Genomic DNA, 17,777 nt, shown 5'->3' on the forward strand with positions numbered 1-17,777 from the left:
TAAGTGACTCATCCAGGTTATGCTGCTGGTAAGTGTGTGAGGGGAGAGACCTGAACTGATGTCTTCTGGACTACAATCCAGGTCTCTATCTACTCCATACAAACAAAGGCCCTTCAATTTGGTTAAGATTGCCTCTTCCCTTGCCTTGTGGAATTGGGGTAATGATCAGACTAAAAGAAGGAAGATCTCTGATTACTTTAGTTAATGAAAATATCTTTTGAGTTCAGTTTTGATTAGCCAGAGGAAGAAAATCCTTAAAGGAAGTGGTTAAGGATAGTAAGGAGTGATTTTAGGAAAAATGACTCTGGAAGGATTTACCAAAAAATTAAGTGACTTTGAAGCAAAATGTTAACTGAACTTCTTAACTTTTTTTCTTACCATGCTGTGAAATTTCCTTGCTAAGTAATAAACCTTGAAAATGGCTTGAAAGGAGATTTTAATAGTCATAGAATAACTGTCCATGTTTGGACCTCTCTTTAAGTAGAAAAGCTTGTTAAAATAATGTATGTAAATTAATGAAAGTTATTTCTGGCAGATTTGTGCCTAAAATGCAAAGGGCATAATTTTCTCCTCTACTCCCAACTATAAGAGAATGATTAAGGTGATTCTAGAATACCTTAATGGCAGTAGAGGAAATACTCCCCAAGATGGAAAGGTTCCCACTTGGGAAATGAATCAGTCAACTAACAGAGTATTTAGACAGCAGAGTTGAAAGTATATCTAATTCACTAGGTGTTTGATATCCTGGGCTATGGAAAATTATGATCAGAAAAAAAAATTTCTGATTTGGCATACAACTTGAAGAAAGATGATATCAAAGATGAAGAATGCTAATAATCAAACTGGGAAACAAGTTTTGTTGCAGAATGCAGCTATTTGGGAAAAAATTCCTGGCTACCTGATATTCTCCTGACTACCTTAGTCAGGCCAAATTGTTCCTAGGAAGCAGAGTGGGCCACATAAAGGCAGATTAGATCTTACCAGAAAAAAGTAAACACAAAGGAACTAGTGTGAATGTCTTCCACAAGCAGAATGGGACAAGATTAGGATTGTCCAATCTGCAAAGAGACAAAAGGCTAGTAGATGGGTATAGGGGGGATGGAGAGAGAAGGAAAACGGAGTAAGTAGGCAGCAAGATTCTATTAGGCTGGGTTAAAATGTTAGCAAGATTCCTTGAGAATGGGGCCCACAGGAAAATTGGGACACCAATGCATTGTTGGTAGAGTTGTGAACTGATCCAAACATTCTGGAGAGCAATTTGGAACTATGCCCAAAAGGCAATCAAACTGTGTATACCTTTTGATCCAGCAATAATACTTCGTCTGTATTCCAAAGAGATTATAAAAAGGGGAAAGGACCTACATGTATAAAAATATTTAGAGCAGCTCTTTTTGTGGTGACAAAGAATTAGAAATAGAAAGTATGCCTATCAACTGGGGAATAGCTGAATAAGTTGTAGTATATGAATGTAATGGAATACTGTTGTTTTATAAGAAATGATGAGCAGGTAGATTTCAGAAAAACCTGGAAAGAAAGACTTACAGGAACTGATGCATACTGAAGTGAGCAGAACCAGGAGATCATTGTACATAGTAACAGTAACACTGTGAGATGATCAACTATGCTTGACTTAGCTCTCCTCAGCAACACAACGATCTGAGACAACTCCAAAAGACTCATGATGGAAAATGCTATCCGCATCCAGAGAAAGAACTGTGGGGTCTGCATGCAGATAGAAGTTAACCATTTTTACTTTTTTTTTACGTTCTTTTCCTTTTATTATGTTTCTCCTTTCACAATATGACTAATGGGGAAATGTTTTACATGATTGTACTGTAATCTAGGGGTGCTGGGAGCTCCAAAATACATGGCAAAGAGTACAGGTCTGCCTCAAAAGAATCCAACCACTCAAGTCTTCTCTCAGTCAGAGATAAGGCTTACTGTGTGGTCAATAGAAGCAGGTAGATTTTAAGAATCTGAGCAATTTCATGGGGGGCAAGGTGGGGGACACTTTTTTATAGAAAGACTGTGGAAAGATCTGGATGGGATTAAGGAACGATGAATAGCCTAGGGTGGCACCAGATGCTGACAGTAAGGGCCACAATGAAAGGGCAATTAAAAGGATTATTGTCTGGGATGGGCAATGCTGCTTAGGAGAGTGCCAGAGACTTGGTTCAGGGGCTTCGGGGTCATTTTCCCAAAGACATGGTCTTTTCCTTTTATGAGTCCATCGCAAATCCTATCTCCATCAACCGCACATATATAACCTGTTTCAGATTGCTTGTCATCTTGGGGAGGAAGAAAAATTTTAAACTCAAAATCTTTCAAAAAAATGAATGTTGAAAAGTGTCTTTACCTTTAATTGAAAAAAGGAAAAAATCATAAAACAGTGGTGTCCACAGTACGAAATCATCTAAGTCTACTTCTTTATCTATGTGCCACAAAATAACTTGACCTCCCTGATTCAATGACAAATTTGGTACTGGGGATTCTATTAAATCTAATGTTAAGTCTCTTCTGGATGCCTTAGGGTGAGAGAACAGGCCAAAATGTCCTCATACTGGGGGCAGGAGAAGGGAACAACCAAACAAATCTGATTATCAGGACAGAAATAATGGGAGCTAGGTTCCAGGGTCCTCGATGGGTTGTATTCTGCCATCATGATACCTAGGATAGATGTACCCCTACAAGGTACCATAATTAGGAATAAGGAAACTTTAGTCCTTAATAAAGAAACTGACAATGGAGTTTGAGACTTGAATACAAATACGGGTATCTCCTGATATACCTTACTACCTAGAGAACAAAAAAATAAAACTATACATTAACAGGTCCTTTTCTGATGATATGGCCGGCTGGACAGGTTCCTTCTTTGTTTATTATATATTAATAATATATTATTATATATTATATTTATTATTATTATTACCACTTGCCTACACAGTAGTACATTTCCTCCATCTAGTAACAGAAAGTAGGGGCCTTCTCCAGTCATCCTAATCTATTACTTGCCAATTGACCCAAATAGCTCTGGAGAAAACAATGAAGCTAATGACTTGGCACAGACCTCTATCACTTAAATCCAATTCACTTGCAAGTCATGGCATCACCTTCCTGATATCATGGTCCTCTTTGAGAACAAAGGACAAACAACAACCTGTGAACAGTCCTAGCTGTCCCACTGGGGACCAAACTGGCTAGTTTTAGTTGGGCAATGCATCTCCTTCCTTCCTTCCTCTCCCTCTGTCCATATAGGATATTATATGCTAGGCAGCAGGTACTCTGCCCAAAGCAATGTAAATTTTCATGTCTCAAACCTAGTAATACATCTTGGGGTTTATGGGCTAAATTTCTTTCCTTTTTTTTTTTTTTTTTAGAAAAGTTTCGGTGTCCTTAAAACATTTTTATTTTTTTCCCCTAATGTAGCAATTTTTTAAAAAATTATTTTGTTTTCAGTATTCTACAACCACTTCCATATATCTTAAATTTTTTTCCCCTCTCTACTCCCCTTCCCCCCTACCTCCCCACTCCCTCCCTGAGACGGCATACAGTTTTATATAGGTTCTACACATACATTCTTATTAAATACATCTAAATTTCTTTCTTAAAGAACATGCCTTAAACCTGATTCACTCTGGCTCTCATGGATTGGTCAAAATAAGTCCCAGCCCAAGCCTCACTTGGTGGTCATTGTTTGGTCCCTGTTATGAGGGTAAATAGTAATTGTTTCTGTTTTGGTCAGAAACCTTGAGGGTATTCCCTTTCCAAATTGATTTGGTATTTTTTGATTAAGTAAAAAGGGCCATTCCCTTGGCTCATTTCTTATCTAGCCTTAATCACTGAGTGGGCATTGCCTCAGCCACAGTGAGAACTAGGAAAGGCCAAGGTCTCCCACTGCATCTGGGGCCATCTCTAATCATCCTGTTCTATACCTTACCACCAGACCCAGATGAATTCAGAGAAGAAAGTGAGGCTGCTATCTTTGCATAGCTCTCCCTCACTCAATTCCAATTCACTTGCAAGTCATGGCATCACCTTCTGATGCTATGGTCTTCTTTTAGAACGGACAAGTAACAACAACAGAAAGTGACGATTATGAACAAGAAGAGACAGTAATGACTAGATGGTTATCTCTGAACTTGCTTTTGGTGGGAATAGATTCCAGAGATATACTCCCTCTAGCATGTTTGTGAATTTTGGATTTTGTTAGTTCTTATGTTAGTATGACCTTATGCTTGTTTATGAACATGAACAGATAATCAAAGACAGGATTCAATATACCTGGAAGAAGAATCAATAATTCTAACTATGTATATCATCAAAAGGTGGAACGACAGTGCTGAGCCTGGAGTCAGGAAAACCTGAGTTCAAATCTAGCCTCAGAAACTTAATATAACCTTGGAAGTCATTTAACCTCTGTTAAATGAAGATAACAAAAGAACCTACCTCACAGAGCTATGATGACCAAAGGAATTATCTGTAAAACACTGAACACAGTACCTGACAGACAGTAGGCATTATATGCATGCTTCTCTTCCTTGGCACTCCTGATAAGATAGGGCTTCTTCCCTCAGAAAGAAGAGAATACAGTTCTCACTTTACTTAAATTCAAATTACACAAATTTGACTTTATGTAGAGAAACGTGAAAGAAAGCTGCATTCTTCCCTCCTCCCCCAAACCCCCCACACCAATGATGGGAAGTTAAGGAACATCTCTAAGTCTATTTCTGTGTGTCTGAAGGCAGTGAGTGATATTGTGCCTTTTTGTCTTTAATAGTGATCTTTATAAACATGTGCTCTTGAGAACAGATCATTTTTTAAGTGTAAGCCATTTGCCTTGGAAATGAAAACAAAAATAATTAGAAAAATACACAGGACAAAAACTGTCACTGACAGTATGTGAACTTAGTCTTGTGGTAATACCCATGAACACATGATTGTAAAAGTAGCACAAGAATTGGAGTAAATGAGCATTAGAATGATATGAAGGGGTTGACTGAGTCTTTTGGAAATCTGTAGAAGGAAGACCTGGTGGAGCTGTTAGCTTCTGACCACTGAAGAGGAAGGGGAATCTTTGTAACTCAAGTTGAACCAAGAAAGGTTCAATTAGGAAACAGAAGGCAAAAGCATTTCATCATTGGAATGAATTTTTTTTCTTGTATCAAATAGATGGATCCAAATACTTCAAGATTTTTAAAAGTTCAAAGATGAAGTAAAGAATAACATTTCTTGCTATCCTCAGATGAGAAAAAAAAGTTGCTGTTTAAATATCTTTTGATACCATCATAAAAGAAGTTGCCCAGTCAGTCACCAGTGATAAAGGCTAGGTGCATTAGATGGGTAACACTGCATACCTATGTTAACTGTGTGCAAACTTTGTCATTAATTTTACCTTTCATTTCATAATTCTATTTATTATCATGGTACAGAATTGAATGTTTATATTTTAGTACATTTTACAATTTGCAAAAAAGTATTATTTTGTATATGCTTTTGTTATATAGGCTATGAAGTGGGTTGGGAGAAATAAATTTGCATGATGTAAAAATCACTTTAAACAGAGGTCTGTGGACCAGTCCACTTAAAGTGAGAACTGTTTGTATACAATAACAAACACCTAGAATGAGAGTTAAATCCACAAATGCAGCCCCTGACACCAAAATTATTTCATCAACCTCTGTACACAGTTTCATCTGATCCATTCACAACTGGTAGAATCTAAGCTACCTGAGGTCTACTTAGATCCTTCACCACTTATTCTTGGAATCCCTTGCTTCTTTTAAAACTCAATTTGTGTTCTCTCTTAAGGAATGTCTTTTCAGATACGTCAGTTGCTATGGCTTACTCTGTCTTCAAATTTTCATTTATATGTTCATACACAGTTTACATGTTATATATGTAGGATGTGATCTCCTTAAGAACAGGGAATGGTTTTGTCTTTGAATCCCCAATACCTTATACACACAGTAGGTACTTAATAAAGCTTGCTGAATTAGTGTAGTTGTAGAAGGCTTAGTATAAAACCCACACATCCTTAACACCATAAGGCTACCCAGAATAATATATAATCTGGATAGAGTCCACATCTTGGGTCATAGTTATATGTGTAAGGTTTCATTTTTCAGAAAAATACTAAGATTTGAGACTATGGAAAGCAGTCAGGTGGAAACATGTTTATTTGTATCCTCTTTTGCTATGCATGTTAGAAGATAGAAGACAAGGGAAACAGAATTTACCAGGTAGCCAGGCCCCTGCCCTGGAAGACAAAAGCTTCTACATAGATATAATTTTTTAAAAGTGTCAATTGGTAATAACACTCTCCTATTTCCACTTTATTTCTGAGGTGACCCCTAGGTGCAAGATGCTTCCCACAAGATGAGTCCTGGTGTAATACTCCCATTTGCTGTATCCTATGAAGGATTCTGTTTATGGGGATGTTGGTCTGGGGTGAAGGCTATTGTCATTCTAGTTTGCCATGTTCAATGCTATCACCTTCCCAGTATATGAAACAAGTAGCATTCAGTCTTTAAAACCTAAAGAATGCCTTCAAGGGCATATTCTATACCTACAATCAGGTAAATATGTTTTAATCAGAAATCTGGAAATCAGTACTATTAATTTTTCAGTTGAGTAGCTTATTCTTGCTACAAGCAGATCCTTTACTTGAATCAAATTATTGTCAAATAGGAATTCATTAGGGAGAAATCTGAGGACCACAAAATGTTATGGTAATGGAGATGTGGAAGTCACGTATATTCATATTTATATGTAGACTGTGCAACACCAGATTTTATTGTATTTTTTTCAGTTAATAAATATGTTCAACAATCTTTTTAAACACTAAAACCTTATTATAGAGAGATCTGGCCCACTTGGTTCTGTTAGACAAATCTCTAATTTCTTCCTGGAAATTTTTGGCCCTATTTAATCTTATTTAATAACATGAGTAAATTATATGAATGAGTAGTAACATAATTTTGAAATCTGAAAAGGAATTAACATAAAGATGGTTGAGGGGCAGAGGTGGCACCCTGCCCAGTGGCGATTCCAGGGAGAGGAAGTAATAGTAGATAAACGTGTAATAAGAAGTCTGCAGTAGGGAAGAACTTGAATGAAACTTATGTTAATAAAATCCACAATATGAAGGGTAAAGTAAAAAGGAATTCATGCTTCTGTCCTTTCCAAACTAGCCATTGTCAATCATTCCCATTTTATTCTTAAGGAATGATTTTCTTCAGTTAGCTTTAGTACCTCCTTTTCCATTTGGCCAATTCTACTTTTTAAGGAGTTATTTTCTTCAGTCAGTTTGTTGTTCATTTTCCAAGTTGCTGACTCTCTCCTGCATGTTTCTCATTTCTTTTCCCAATATTTCTTCCACTTTTCTTACTTGGTTTTTAAAATCCTTTTTGAGCTCTTCTAAGGCTTTTTAGATTTGAGACCAATTCATATTCCTCCATGAGGTTTCACATATAGGCATAATGACGCTGTTGTCCTCTTCTGAATGTGTTTTGGTCTTTCTTGTCACCATAGTAGCTCTTTGTGGTCAAGGTTTTCTTTTGCTTCTTGCTCTTTTTTTTGCCCATTTTGTGGCTTTTAAAGTTGAGCTCTTCTCCTGGGGCACAGGGAGTACTGTTACAAGTTTCTTATGCTAGAGGCCAGGGGCTTGGTCACTGTCTTTGTTCACTGGGGCCTCAGGCGCAGGCTTGTTTATTGTGCTGGGGTTTCCCAGCCTAGCTGCGCCTATTGTTTGCCTGATTTTGGGGCTGGAAATTTACCTTCTGCACCTCACAGCTGGCCTGCTGTGCCACTTGGCCTTCTTGATCTAGGACTGAGGGACTTGCTTGCTGATTTATCCCTCTGGTTTCCCCAGACACCATCTATGGTACAGATCTTTTCTGAGGTCCTTTTAAGTTATCTCAAGCAGGAAAATTGTTTCACTCCTTTTTCTAGGTTCTATACCTCCAGAACCCATTTAGAGGCTTGATTTAGTGTTGTTTCTGAGGGAAACTGGGGAGAGCTTAGTCAACTTCCTGACTTCTCTCCACCATCTTCGTTCATTTGTATTTTATTTGTGTGCCTTTGTTGGTGTTAACAACTCTATGGCTATCTTTATTTTAGGCTTTAGACATCTGGAACTATTGCCTGTCTTTGTCTTATTTTTCCTCATTTTCACTAATGCTTTTGTATATTTAGACAACCTTGGTTTATAAAAAGTCTTACTCATTTATTGTGCATGCAAGGTGATATATGTGAAGTGAGTTACTGGTCAGAGCTCTGGGTCAATTAAATAAATTTAATGCTAGACCTCAGGGGAAAATTAGACTTCAGGGAATTGTAATGCAGAAGATCAGGATCTGTCAAAAAGAAGAGAACAGGATTGCTACAATTTGTCTAGAAAGTCACTTGACTCACTCAAAAGACTTGAAATAGTATCATTATAGGCTCTATATAGCTAGCTCCTGGACAAGAAGTTTGAAGAGACTGGAAGAAACCCCTGAAGCAGGGAAGGAGGGTATTTCTCTCAGTACTGGCTACAAAGCCCATGGGTAGCTTTCCTTTGAAGGGGAACTCCCAGACCAATAAGAGAAATTGCATATTATCAGGTAACACCAGGGCAGTTAGGTGGCACAGTGGATAGAATACTGGGTCTGGAGTCAGGAAGACTCTTCTTCTTACATCCTCAGACACTTACTATCTATGTGACCCTAGGTAAATCACTTAACTCAGTTTGCCTCAATTTCCTCATCTGGAAAGTGAGCTGGATAAAGAAATGGCAAACCATTCTAGTACCTTTGCCAAGAAAACATGACTGGAAAATGACTGAACCACAGTAGGGAATATCAACACACGCTCCAAATAGACAGGGACACACACACACATAAATACCTAAATGTGGAGGAAATTCAAGGATTGTGAACTCTGGTAGCAAGGGGAGAACAGATCCTAGGAACCTAGTTGAATGACCTGTCTAGTACCCAAAGGGAACTTCCTGAGGGATTCAGTGAAAGGAGGCTTTTAGGTCCTGTAGTAGTATCAGGAGTTGCCAGTGGCCTTTGCCACACCTATACCCTACATATGTGCCTCTCTACTCCTGTAGTCTAAGTCTGAGCCGATATGGACACTGTGAGCACTTGGGGTAGAGTGTACCCCAGGTTTACAGGGGAACTGTTGAATAACTACTATTCTATCTGTGCCATCTTTATAAATGCTCTTACTAAGGATTGATTTGTGTCTACTGGATAGTCATTAATGGGAAGTACACAAGTGGGGGTTTGTCATGGTAGAAGTATGTATCCCTTAACGTAACCCAAGGTAGCAGCTGCTTTCTGGCACCTAACCTGTGAGTTTAAGTGAAAATTGTAAAATGGCCAGGGGTAGGGGAGTTACATTTGACAACATGAATAACATATGGTATTTTATGACATTAATATCAGGACTGGATGATGGCATAACTCTTCACATTTCTATGGTACTTTAAGGTTTAAAAAACTTTTCACACAACAATCCTGAGACAGGTAGTATAAACATGCACTTCACAGATGAAGAAATTGAGCCTCACAGAAATTAAGTTTCTTGCCCATGGTCATACTACTAGGAGAGATCTAAACCCATGGCTTCTGACACCAAATTTTCTCCCATATAACAGTTGCTCCATTTGTTACATGAAACATTTAAAGCTTTTAAATTTCAATTTTAAATTTAATTTAATTTTTATTTATATATTTTTTTAATTTCAAATTTAAATTTCAAGCATTTAAAAGTAGGAACATCAAATTTTAAAAATGTTTTAAAGTTAATGACTGTATTTAAAAAAAATCTGATGGTAATCCAATAATGGTTTGAAATAATTAAGAGAAGAAAATAAGAACACAGATTAAAACAGTTTTGTTTCTAGTCTCAAATGTTGGAATTGTAAGCATGAAAAGTGGTAGGCACTGGGGATTTAACTGGACATAATTCTTTTGAAAAGATTACTACAAATTAGAGGTTATGGTGACAGGACAAATTCATAAAGACAAGAATGACATTATTTGACAGCATAGAGCCAAATAAGTAATATAAACAAATTTAAAGGCTATATAATTTTAGGACAGGTGATCACTGGGATTTGGAGTGGTGAGTGGTAGCAAGAGCTTTCATGGAAGAGACAAAGCCTCACTCAGCAATGAAGGAAAGACAGGTTTTAGAACAGCAGAAAAAAGCCCAGAGAGATTAAATAACTTTCTTGCTCTGAGTCACAAAGGGAGGAAGTGCCCAAGTTAGGATTCCAACCCAAGTCCTCTGGCTCTAACATTAAGGCTCATCAAGGCTCTTTCAATTCTACAAGTCCCTGGCCTCAAAGATCATACAATTTAATAGGGGGAATATGACAAATTGACAAATAGATTTATTACAGCTTAGCAGGTGATAGGGGTGAAAGAGAAACCCAGATGAAATGCTCCATGAACCTCACTATGGAGGGAGAGCTTCAGGGATCAGAGAGGGTTTTATTGAAGAGATAGCATCTGAACTAAATCTAGAAGTTCAGGGTTTAAACAAAAATCTGGAAAGAGCCGTTCTGGATTATGAGGGAAGGCTCCATGGAAAGTCAGGTCAATCAAGAAACCTTTATTAAGTGCCTACTCTGTGACAGGCACTGTGCTTAAGACTGGGTATACAAAGAAAGATAAAAGACAGTCCTATCTTAAGGAGTTCACATTCTAAAGAAGGAAGATGACAGGCAAACAACTATGTTCAAATACACCATGTACAGAATAAACTAAAAATTATCAATAGAAGGAAAGAACTACAATTTAGGAGGTTTCCTGTAAATTGAGGGAAAAGCCAATAGTCCAATTTGTCTAGAATTTAGAATTTGTGAAGGGAAATAGAATGACAGTAGACTGGAGAGTTTAAAGTATGACTACAAAATGTTTTAAGAGCTATTAAGAGGTTTGTGTTTAGCACAGTGTAATCTCTTAATAAATGCTTTGTCTAATCTTAATCCAGTCTACTTTTTCCTAAAGGCACTCTAGGGTCCCAAGAGACACAGTCCCATCTTTGATATAAACTCTGTGTAGCTCTGGGCAAATCACAAACCACTCACTGCCCCAAGTAAAGTTCAAAAACTATAATTTGCAGAGTAGTTTATTTCTCACCCTGGCTGCACTCCTTTGAACTTCTCCATCATGTCCAGTTCTCACTGCCCCCTAAACCCATTTCCAGCTTCCTTTTATGTGTTGTTTTTTTCCCCCTAACAGAATGTGAATTCCTCAAGGGCAAGACTGTCTTTCACTTTTCTCTTCCGTACTCATTTGGAGCAGCAAGAGTTTCTTCAGAAGGGATAGTGTCCCATTCTGATGAAATTCTCTCCCTGTCCCCATCGTAGTTCTTGTTCCCCCTGCCCCAAATAAAAGGAAGAAAAATGTATTAAAGGCTTTTGAAAAGAGTAAGGCAGCTAGGTGAGGCACTGGAGAGAGAGTCGGGCCTGGAGTAGGGAAAACTTACCTTCCAGAGTTCAAATCTGGCCTGAGGCACTAAATTGTGTGACTCTGAGCATGCTACTTAACTGTTTGTCTCAATTTCCTAGATTAGTTAAATAAACTGGAGAAGGAAAGGGCAAACCACTCCAGTATCTTTGCCAAAAAAACCCCACGTGGGCTCACAAAGAATTGAACGTGACTCAACAACAACAAATGGTCAGTTCAAGTTAGGTAGAACCAATATGGATTGGAATCTTACTGGAAATAATTATGGTGGGTCTCAATAAACTCTCTCCAGCTTATTTAGAAATAGTAACAAAGACAGCAGACAGGCAACTAGGAACAACAGCTGTAATGCAGTTCCAAGTTCTTCCTGCCAGAACCCTCCCTTCCATTCAGATTTAGACAGAAAAGCCTAGTCAGAGTAGAGTAAAAACTTGATTCACTTTCACAAGGTGTCTGGTAATACTGAACTAAAATGAAATGACAATCTTAGGTTCCACTTTATAGAGCGAAAACAGAAGCTACATTGTGATTTTTAGCACAGAACAGAATAGCTTTGAATTTGATGATCCAAAACCCTCTGTTCTGTTCTAGTACGAATCCATATGCAGTTGAAGTATCATGAGGAGAACGAATGGAGAAACCTATGTGTGAAAACCGGGCGAAGAATGGGGGGTGGGGAGAGGGGAGTGAGTAAGTTACAGAGATACTATATACATACTGGAAGGAAAGACTAGTTGTAAACCGAATAGGTGAGCCCACAAAAAAAAAACCAAACAAGTCAGAAGTTAGACCTAGGGATAAGGCACAACTAAGCCCATCCCACGAAGACTGGATTTTGGGGGGAAGGGGGAAGGAGAGGAGAAAGAAAAGCACAGCACGACGTTTTGGAATACAAACGGCGCTTTCTGGCAAGCTGCTCGAGGTGGAAAGAGGTCTTAAGACGGGGAGGAGGAGGGAGAGGTTAGCGAAATGAACTTGACTGTGCCTTACTTAAAAATACCCACTAGGGCCAAGGCGCAATAGTAAACATCGAGGGCAATCTGGCCACGGAGGCCTTCGACCCCGCCCCCTATCGGACTGTAAACTCCCCGAGGGCAGGAACACTAGCTTGGCACACAGTAGGTGCCCCACCCCGCCGCCCCAGGCCGGCTGTCCTCCCCCTCACCCTGAGGGGAACCCCAACCGAAAGCTGGCTCGCCGTCACTCTCCCGGTCACTTACCTGCTTCTTTCCCACACCTGCGCCCCAACTCTCCCCCTCGAGAAGCAAGAGGCAGCCGCGGCACCGGCGGATTCGCCGAGAAGCCGACAGGCACGAGCCGAGGGGGTTTCAGGCAACTGTCGCAAAGCGGCCACATCCGCTCGCCCCGCCCAACCTTTCACGACAGTCCTTGACGGCCTCTCCGACAGTCCTCCCCGCCCCCCAACCCCTCAGGTCATTACCTCCTCAGTCACCACCCTCTTCCCCTCCCCCCCATTCTCCTATTGCGGAGGATGCATCGTAGCCAACCAAGCCTGGCCGGGAGACAGTCTAGGCCGAGGTGCTAAGCACTCCTGTCAGGATAATGCTTGAAGATGCATAAAATGCTTAGCATTACAAAAAAACTCAATTATTTTGAAAATACAATGATCAAAATATAAAAAAAAACAAATTATGCTGAAATACAATTATCAAGATATTTTTAAAAAACCCTCTTGGTAAGCTCCTAGAGTTCAAGTGGGCCTAGAGTTTAAAATGAGAAAAGGTTTCATAAAAAGTGCAAAAATTGAAAGAAAACTCTACTCTTCCCTGCTCCCAGCTTTCAACAGACTCACATAAGCGCAGTAAACGCGCCACAATAAAGCGGCAGAAAACGAAATCGTAACGTCGTCCGGGGGCTACCCAAAACGCATGCGTACTAGGCGGGCCGGCCTTTCCAGCGGGAGACGGTACTACGCATGCGTAATGAGAACTTGGCCGGTGATTGGCTGAGCACTGAGCGTGCGGGCTCGTCGGCGGGACGCTTGAGCATCCGCCGGGCTGAGAGGAAGTTATCCGGGCTCCTGTCCCTGGCTGACCAGTGCTTTCCTCTTCTCACAGGTGGGTCCTCGATGCCGAGAGGGGGTGGGAAGGCTCCGGAGGCCCCGATGGAGCGATAGAGGGAAAAAAAGGTATATAGTAGTGCTGGGGTGGGAGTGGGCAGTACAGAAAACATCGGAAGTAATATTAATTTTGATCTTTCCACAAATACACGAGTTACTCAATACCAGGTCCTGTGCTAGCTGCTCGGGCGATAAAAACAATACGCTACAATACCCCCCAGGGAGCTAAAAATTTGTTGGGAATGGCACTATGTATACAAAAGAGTATGTATAAAATTTATACCGAACGAGGTATAAAAATACAGGGTATTTTTGCGAGGGAACTGTGGGGAACCAGGAAAAGATTGATTTAGAGGTTTGGGATCGAGTTGAACCGTGAAGGGACACCAGGGATTCTAAGAGGCTGAATTGAGGAAGTGAACAGTGCAGTCCAGGGGCGGCCTGTGTCGGCAAAGGCTTGGAGAGAAGAGAGGAAGAGGGATACAGTCTGGCTGGTGTGGAGAGGAACAACGTGTGATAAGCGTGGAAAGCTTGGGAAAAGCCTTCCATGCGGCGCCGCACCGCTTGGCTTTGGTCCCGGGGCACTCGAGAGTCACATGACTTTTCGAGCAGGGGAGTGACCCAGTGAAATCACTGTAACATGTAGATAATATGCTTCATTACAAGTCATCTGGATATGTAGTGAGTTACAGCTTTGCTCATCAATCTTAAACTCTTGATAGTAATTTTTCTTTGCAATGTCACAGTCATTGTATAAATTGTTTTTTTGGGGAGGCTTACTTTGTTTTATCAGTTACTGTTTCCCAGTAGTCTTTAAAATTTTCTCTTTACTTATTTCTTATCCACAACAATATTGCATTCATATTATTCAGCTATTCCCCAATTTATAGACACCCTCTTGATTTCTAGTTCTTATTTTTTCTTCCTTCCTTTTTTTAACCCCTGCTTCCAGATCAAGAAGTTTGTTTTACTTGCACCTCTTTTCCTTGATGCTATCCTCTTTGTTAACCCCTCTTCTCCCTTTTCTGCCTGTTTTCTTATTAAGTTTGATGTATTTTTGTACCAAATGCAGAAAGAGAAAGTTTGTGTATGTGTTCATGTGTGTGTATTTATATGTGTATATCCAATCCTCCTTTTCTGGTTCAAGTAAGAGTGAGATTCATCTGCTATCTCCTCCCCACCCCCTTCCTCCTTGCCAGTGAACTTCTCACATACTCCATTTAGGAGAAATAATAAATTCTACCCCCTATCCTTTTTTTTTTTCTGTGTTAGTGTATTCATTTTATATTCCCTTCTCTTTCCTCTCTTAAAACCCTCAGAATAGAAAAAGTGTGTAAACCCAGGACTACTGCTTTCTTGTCTAATTCCCTCAATATCCTTTAAAAACATTAAGGTTCACCCCTACTGAACGTTTAGACCTTCATCAGAGAGTCCCTTCCAGTGTTTCAAAATCAATTTACTTTTCTAGGTTTCTTTTGATTCATTTTAATTTCACAGTTCTTACTGAGTTTCTGGTCTTTTTATTAGAAATACTTGAAAGTCCTATATTCCACTAAAAAGTTCATTTACCCCCTTGGATTATATGTAGCTTTTACAGGTAATTTACGCTTAGTAGTAAATCAATTTTTTTTTAATGTTATGTTCTAAACCTTCTTCCGGCTCATTGTAAAAGCTGTCAGGTCTTGTGTGATCCTAACTAGTATTTGTTACCAAGGCTTTGCCACTCCTTCATGCTTGAAATATTTTTTCACTGATATGGAAACTCTGGATTTTGGTTGGGCATTCCTAGTGCTTGTTTCTTTTTGGGGTTTCTTTTAGGAGACAGTTGGTGGATTTTTTCTATTTTAATTTTGCCTTCTGTTTCTAATAGATCTGGATAATTTTCATTTATGATTTCTTGCACTATACTGTTTAAACTTTTTAAAAAATCATGGTTTTCAAGAAGTCTGATTTTTACATTACCTGTCTCTTTGATTTGTTTTCCAAGTCATTTGCTTTTGATATCAGATGACTTATGTTTTACTGTATTTTTTCATTCTTTTGAGTTTTGTCCCAATATTTGTTATTGTCTGAAGAAGTCATTGGTTTCTGCTCAGGGCCAGCCCTGAGCTGTGGCCTGGAGCTTACCTCTCCAACTGCTTTACCTGGTCTTCCAACGGTTCCGGCCCCCTCCTGTGGGGGAGGGGAATGACCAAACAGTTCACCAGAGGAGCTGCTTACTGCACTTTATTGCTTACCCCAGTTCTCCCTACCTTCCCGTGTTCCCCCTTATATAGCCTGCCGTAGCTCCTCCCATGTTCCACCCTGGAGGCAGAGCTCAGCTCCGGAAGGGGTGTTCCCAGCACCCGAAGGCGGGTTCTCACCCCCGGGGTCTCCGGGCTCACCAGGGGGCCACAGTCCAGAGCTCGGCCCTCTACAGGTTTCTCCTTGGTCTGTTCTCATTTCAGGGATTATCTTACTTGGATAAGGATTGCCACTTTGTCTTCTAAGTTTATTATTCCCATTTCATTTCTTTCAGAGCTTTTATTGCATTTTTTTTCATCTCTTCATCTCTTCTTGATAGTTATACTACATGTAATATATGTGGAGTTTTTTTTCTTTGAGTCCTTGCTTTTAGTTGTGAAGTAATTGTTCTCTGCTTCTAGGTTGATTTTTGTCTCCTTTGCATCTATAATAATTCTTTTTAGTGGTGTGTCTTCTGCTTGCTCATCTTTTAAAAAAATTATTTTATTTTTAATTTATGGAGTAAAAGAAGCATTTCTACAACATAGTACAATAAAAAAGATGATTGCACATGAAACTGCAAACTGTTATGTACAATTTGCCATTCCTTTTAAATATACAACAACATTATTATGTAAATGTCTTTTTTTTTCCTTTTTTTCTTCCCTCCCCACTCCCTCTCCCTAGAGATGGCTACTATTAGACACAAATAGGTGTTTATATGTATATGTAAAACTATTCTATACTTGTGTTTATCAGTTCTTTCTCTGCATGCAGATAGCATCTTTCTTCATGTCTTTTATAGTGAATTTGGTTATTTATAGTAGACAAAATAACTTATTTACTCAAAGTTGTTCTTAAGACAGTATTACTCTTACTGTATACGTTGTTCTCTTGATTCTGCTCTTTTCACACTTCATTATTTCATGCAAGTCTTTCCATGTTATTCTAAAAAATCTTTGCACTAATCATTTTTTGCAGCACAGTAATATTCCATCATAATCATCTACCACAACTTATTCAGTCATTCCCCAATCATGGATATCGCTTTCTTTGCCACCACAGAAAGAGCCTCTATAAACATTTTAGAGCAGAGGTTTTTTTCCTTTCTGCCTAATCATCTTTGGAAATAGACCAAGTAGTGGTATTGCTGGGTCAAATGATATATATATAGATAGATAGATAGATAGATAGATAGATAGATATAGATAGATCAAATGATATATATATATATATACATATAGATAGATAAATAGATAGAGAGAGAGAGAGAGAGACAGACAGACAGACAGACAGACAGACAGATAGTTTGGGCAAAGTTCCAGATTGCTTAACAAAGTGGTTGGATCGTTTCACTATTTCACCAACAGTGAAGTGTCCCAATTTTTCCACATCCTCTCCAATATTTGTTTGCTCATCTTTCAAGCTTTAGTTCCTGAAATGTGGCTTTGTGCCAGAACCAGACTCTGCCCCTTACTGAACTTTTGGGTAGTGTGGTCTGTCCTGCTTAGTTTTACCTAGGTTCTTTCGCTGACTGATTTTCTTTGGTTAGGTACCTTAAGGTCTTTGAGGTTCAGAGTTCTGGATCATGAGAATATTAGGGACTTGTCCTGGAGAGTCTTAAATACTACAGCCCTGGACTAGAGATTCTGGGGTCCTTCCTATTAGCTTCTGACCTCCCAGGGCTTTCTTTGGGGAGTACTTTGTTCTACATACTTTGATACACAGATTCTCAACTCTGATGTTTTCCAAAATAGTTCAATGTTGTATGTTGATGACATATTTTTTCCTCCCATACCCAGGAAGATTCTTTTAATTGATTTGGTTGAGCTCTAGCTGACAGAGAACAGAAGAAGGGATAAACTTTAGCTCTGTTGGATAAGGTCAAGTATATGAACCATAAAATCTCCCATGAGAAATGCTGAGAGAGGACCTTAGGAAATATGACAGGTTCCCTACCCTAATATCATATTTCAGATACACTTAATCCTGCTCATGGCAGGCTA

General features: G+C 39.2%; 2 protein-coding genes across 29 annotated transcripts in view; one reads left to right on the forward strand and one right to left on the reverse strand.

The window, feature by feature from the left end:
• The window catches only part of LOC140500715 (E3 ubiquitin-protein ligase NRDP1-like), a 49,240-nt gene extending 33,550 nt beyond the window's left edge, over positions 1 to 15,690 (reverse strand). For 6 of the 27 annotated variants that reach the window (XM_072603534.1, XM_072603538.1, XM_072603527.1 and 3 more), the window contains exon 1: positions 12,689 to 13,327. The gene's annotated coding sequence lies outside the window, so the exon portion shown is untranslated. Of the gene's footprint in view, positions 1 to 4,446; positions 4,570 to 12,688; positions 13,444 to 15,510 lie in introns of those variants that run through there. The other 21 variants (XM_072603542.1, XM_072603531.1, XM_072603535.1 and 18 more) reach the window with 14 other exon arrangements.
• RAD54B (RAD54 homolog B) overlaps positions 13,458 to 17,777 on the forward strand; it is a 120,041-nt gene continuing 115,721 nt past the window's right edge. Inside the window, exon 1 of one of the 2 annotated variants that reach the window (XM_072603509.1) lies at positions 13,458 to 13,546. The gene's annotated coding sequence lies outside the window, so the exon portion shown is untranslated. Of the gene's footprint in view, positions 13,618 to 17,777 lie in introns of both variants that reach the window. The other variant, XM_072603510.1, reaches the window with a different exon arrangement.

The sequence above is a fragment of the Notamacropus eugenii genome, chromosome 4, assembly GCF_028372415.1.
Source record: "Notamacropus eugenii isolate mMacEug1 chromosome 4, mMacEug1.pri_v2, whole genome shotgun sequence".
NCBI classification, from domain to species: domain Eukaryota; kingdom Metazoa; phylum Chordata; class Mammalia; order Diprotodontia; family Macropodidae; genus Notamacropus; species Notamacropus eugenii.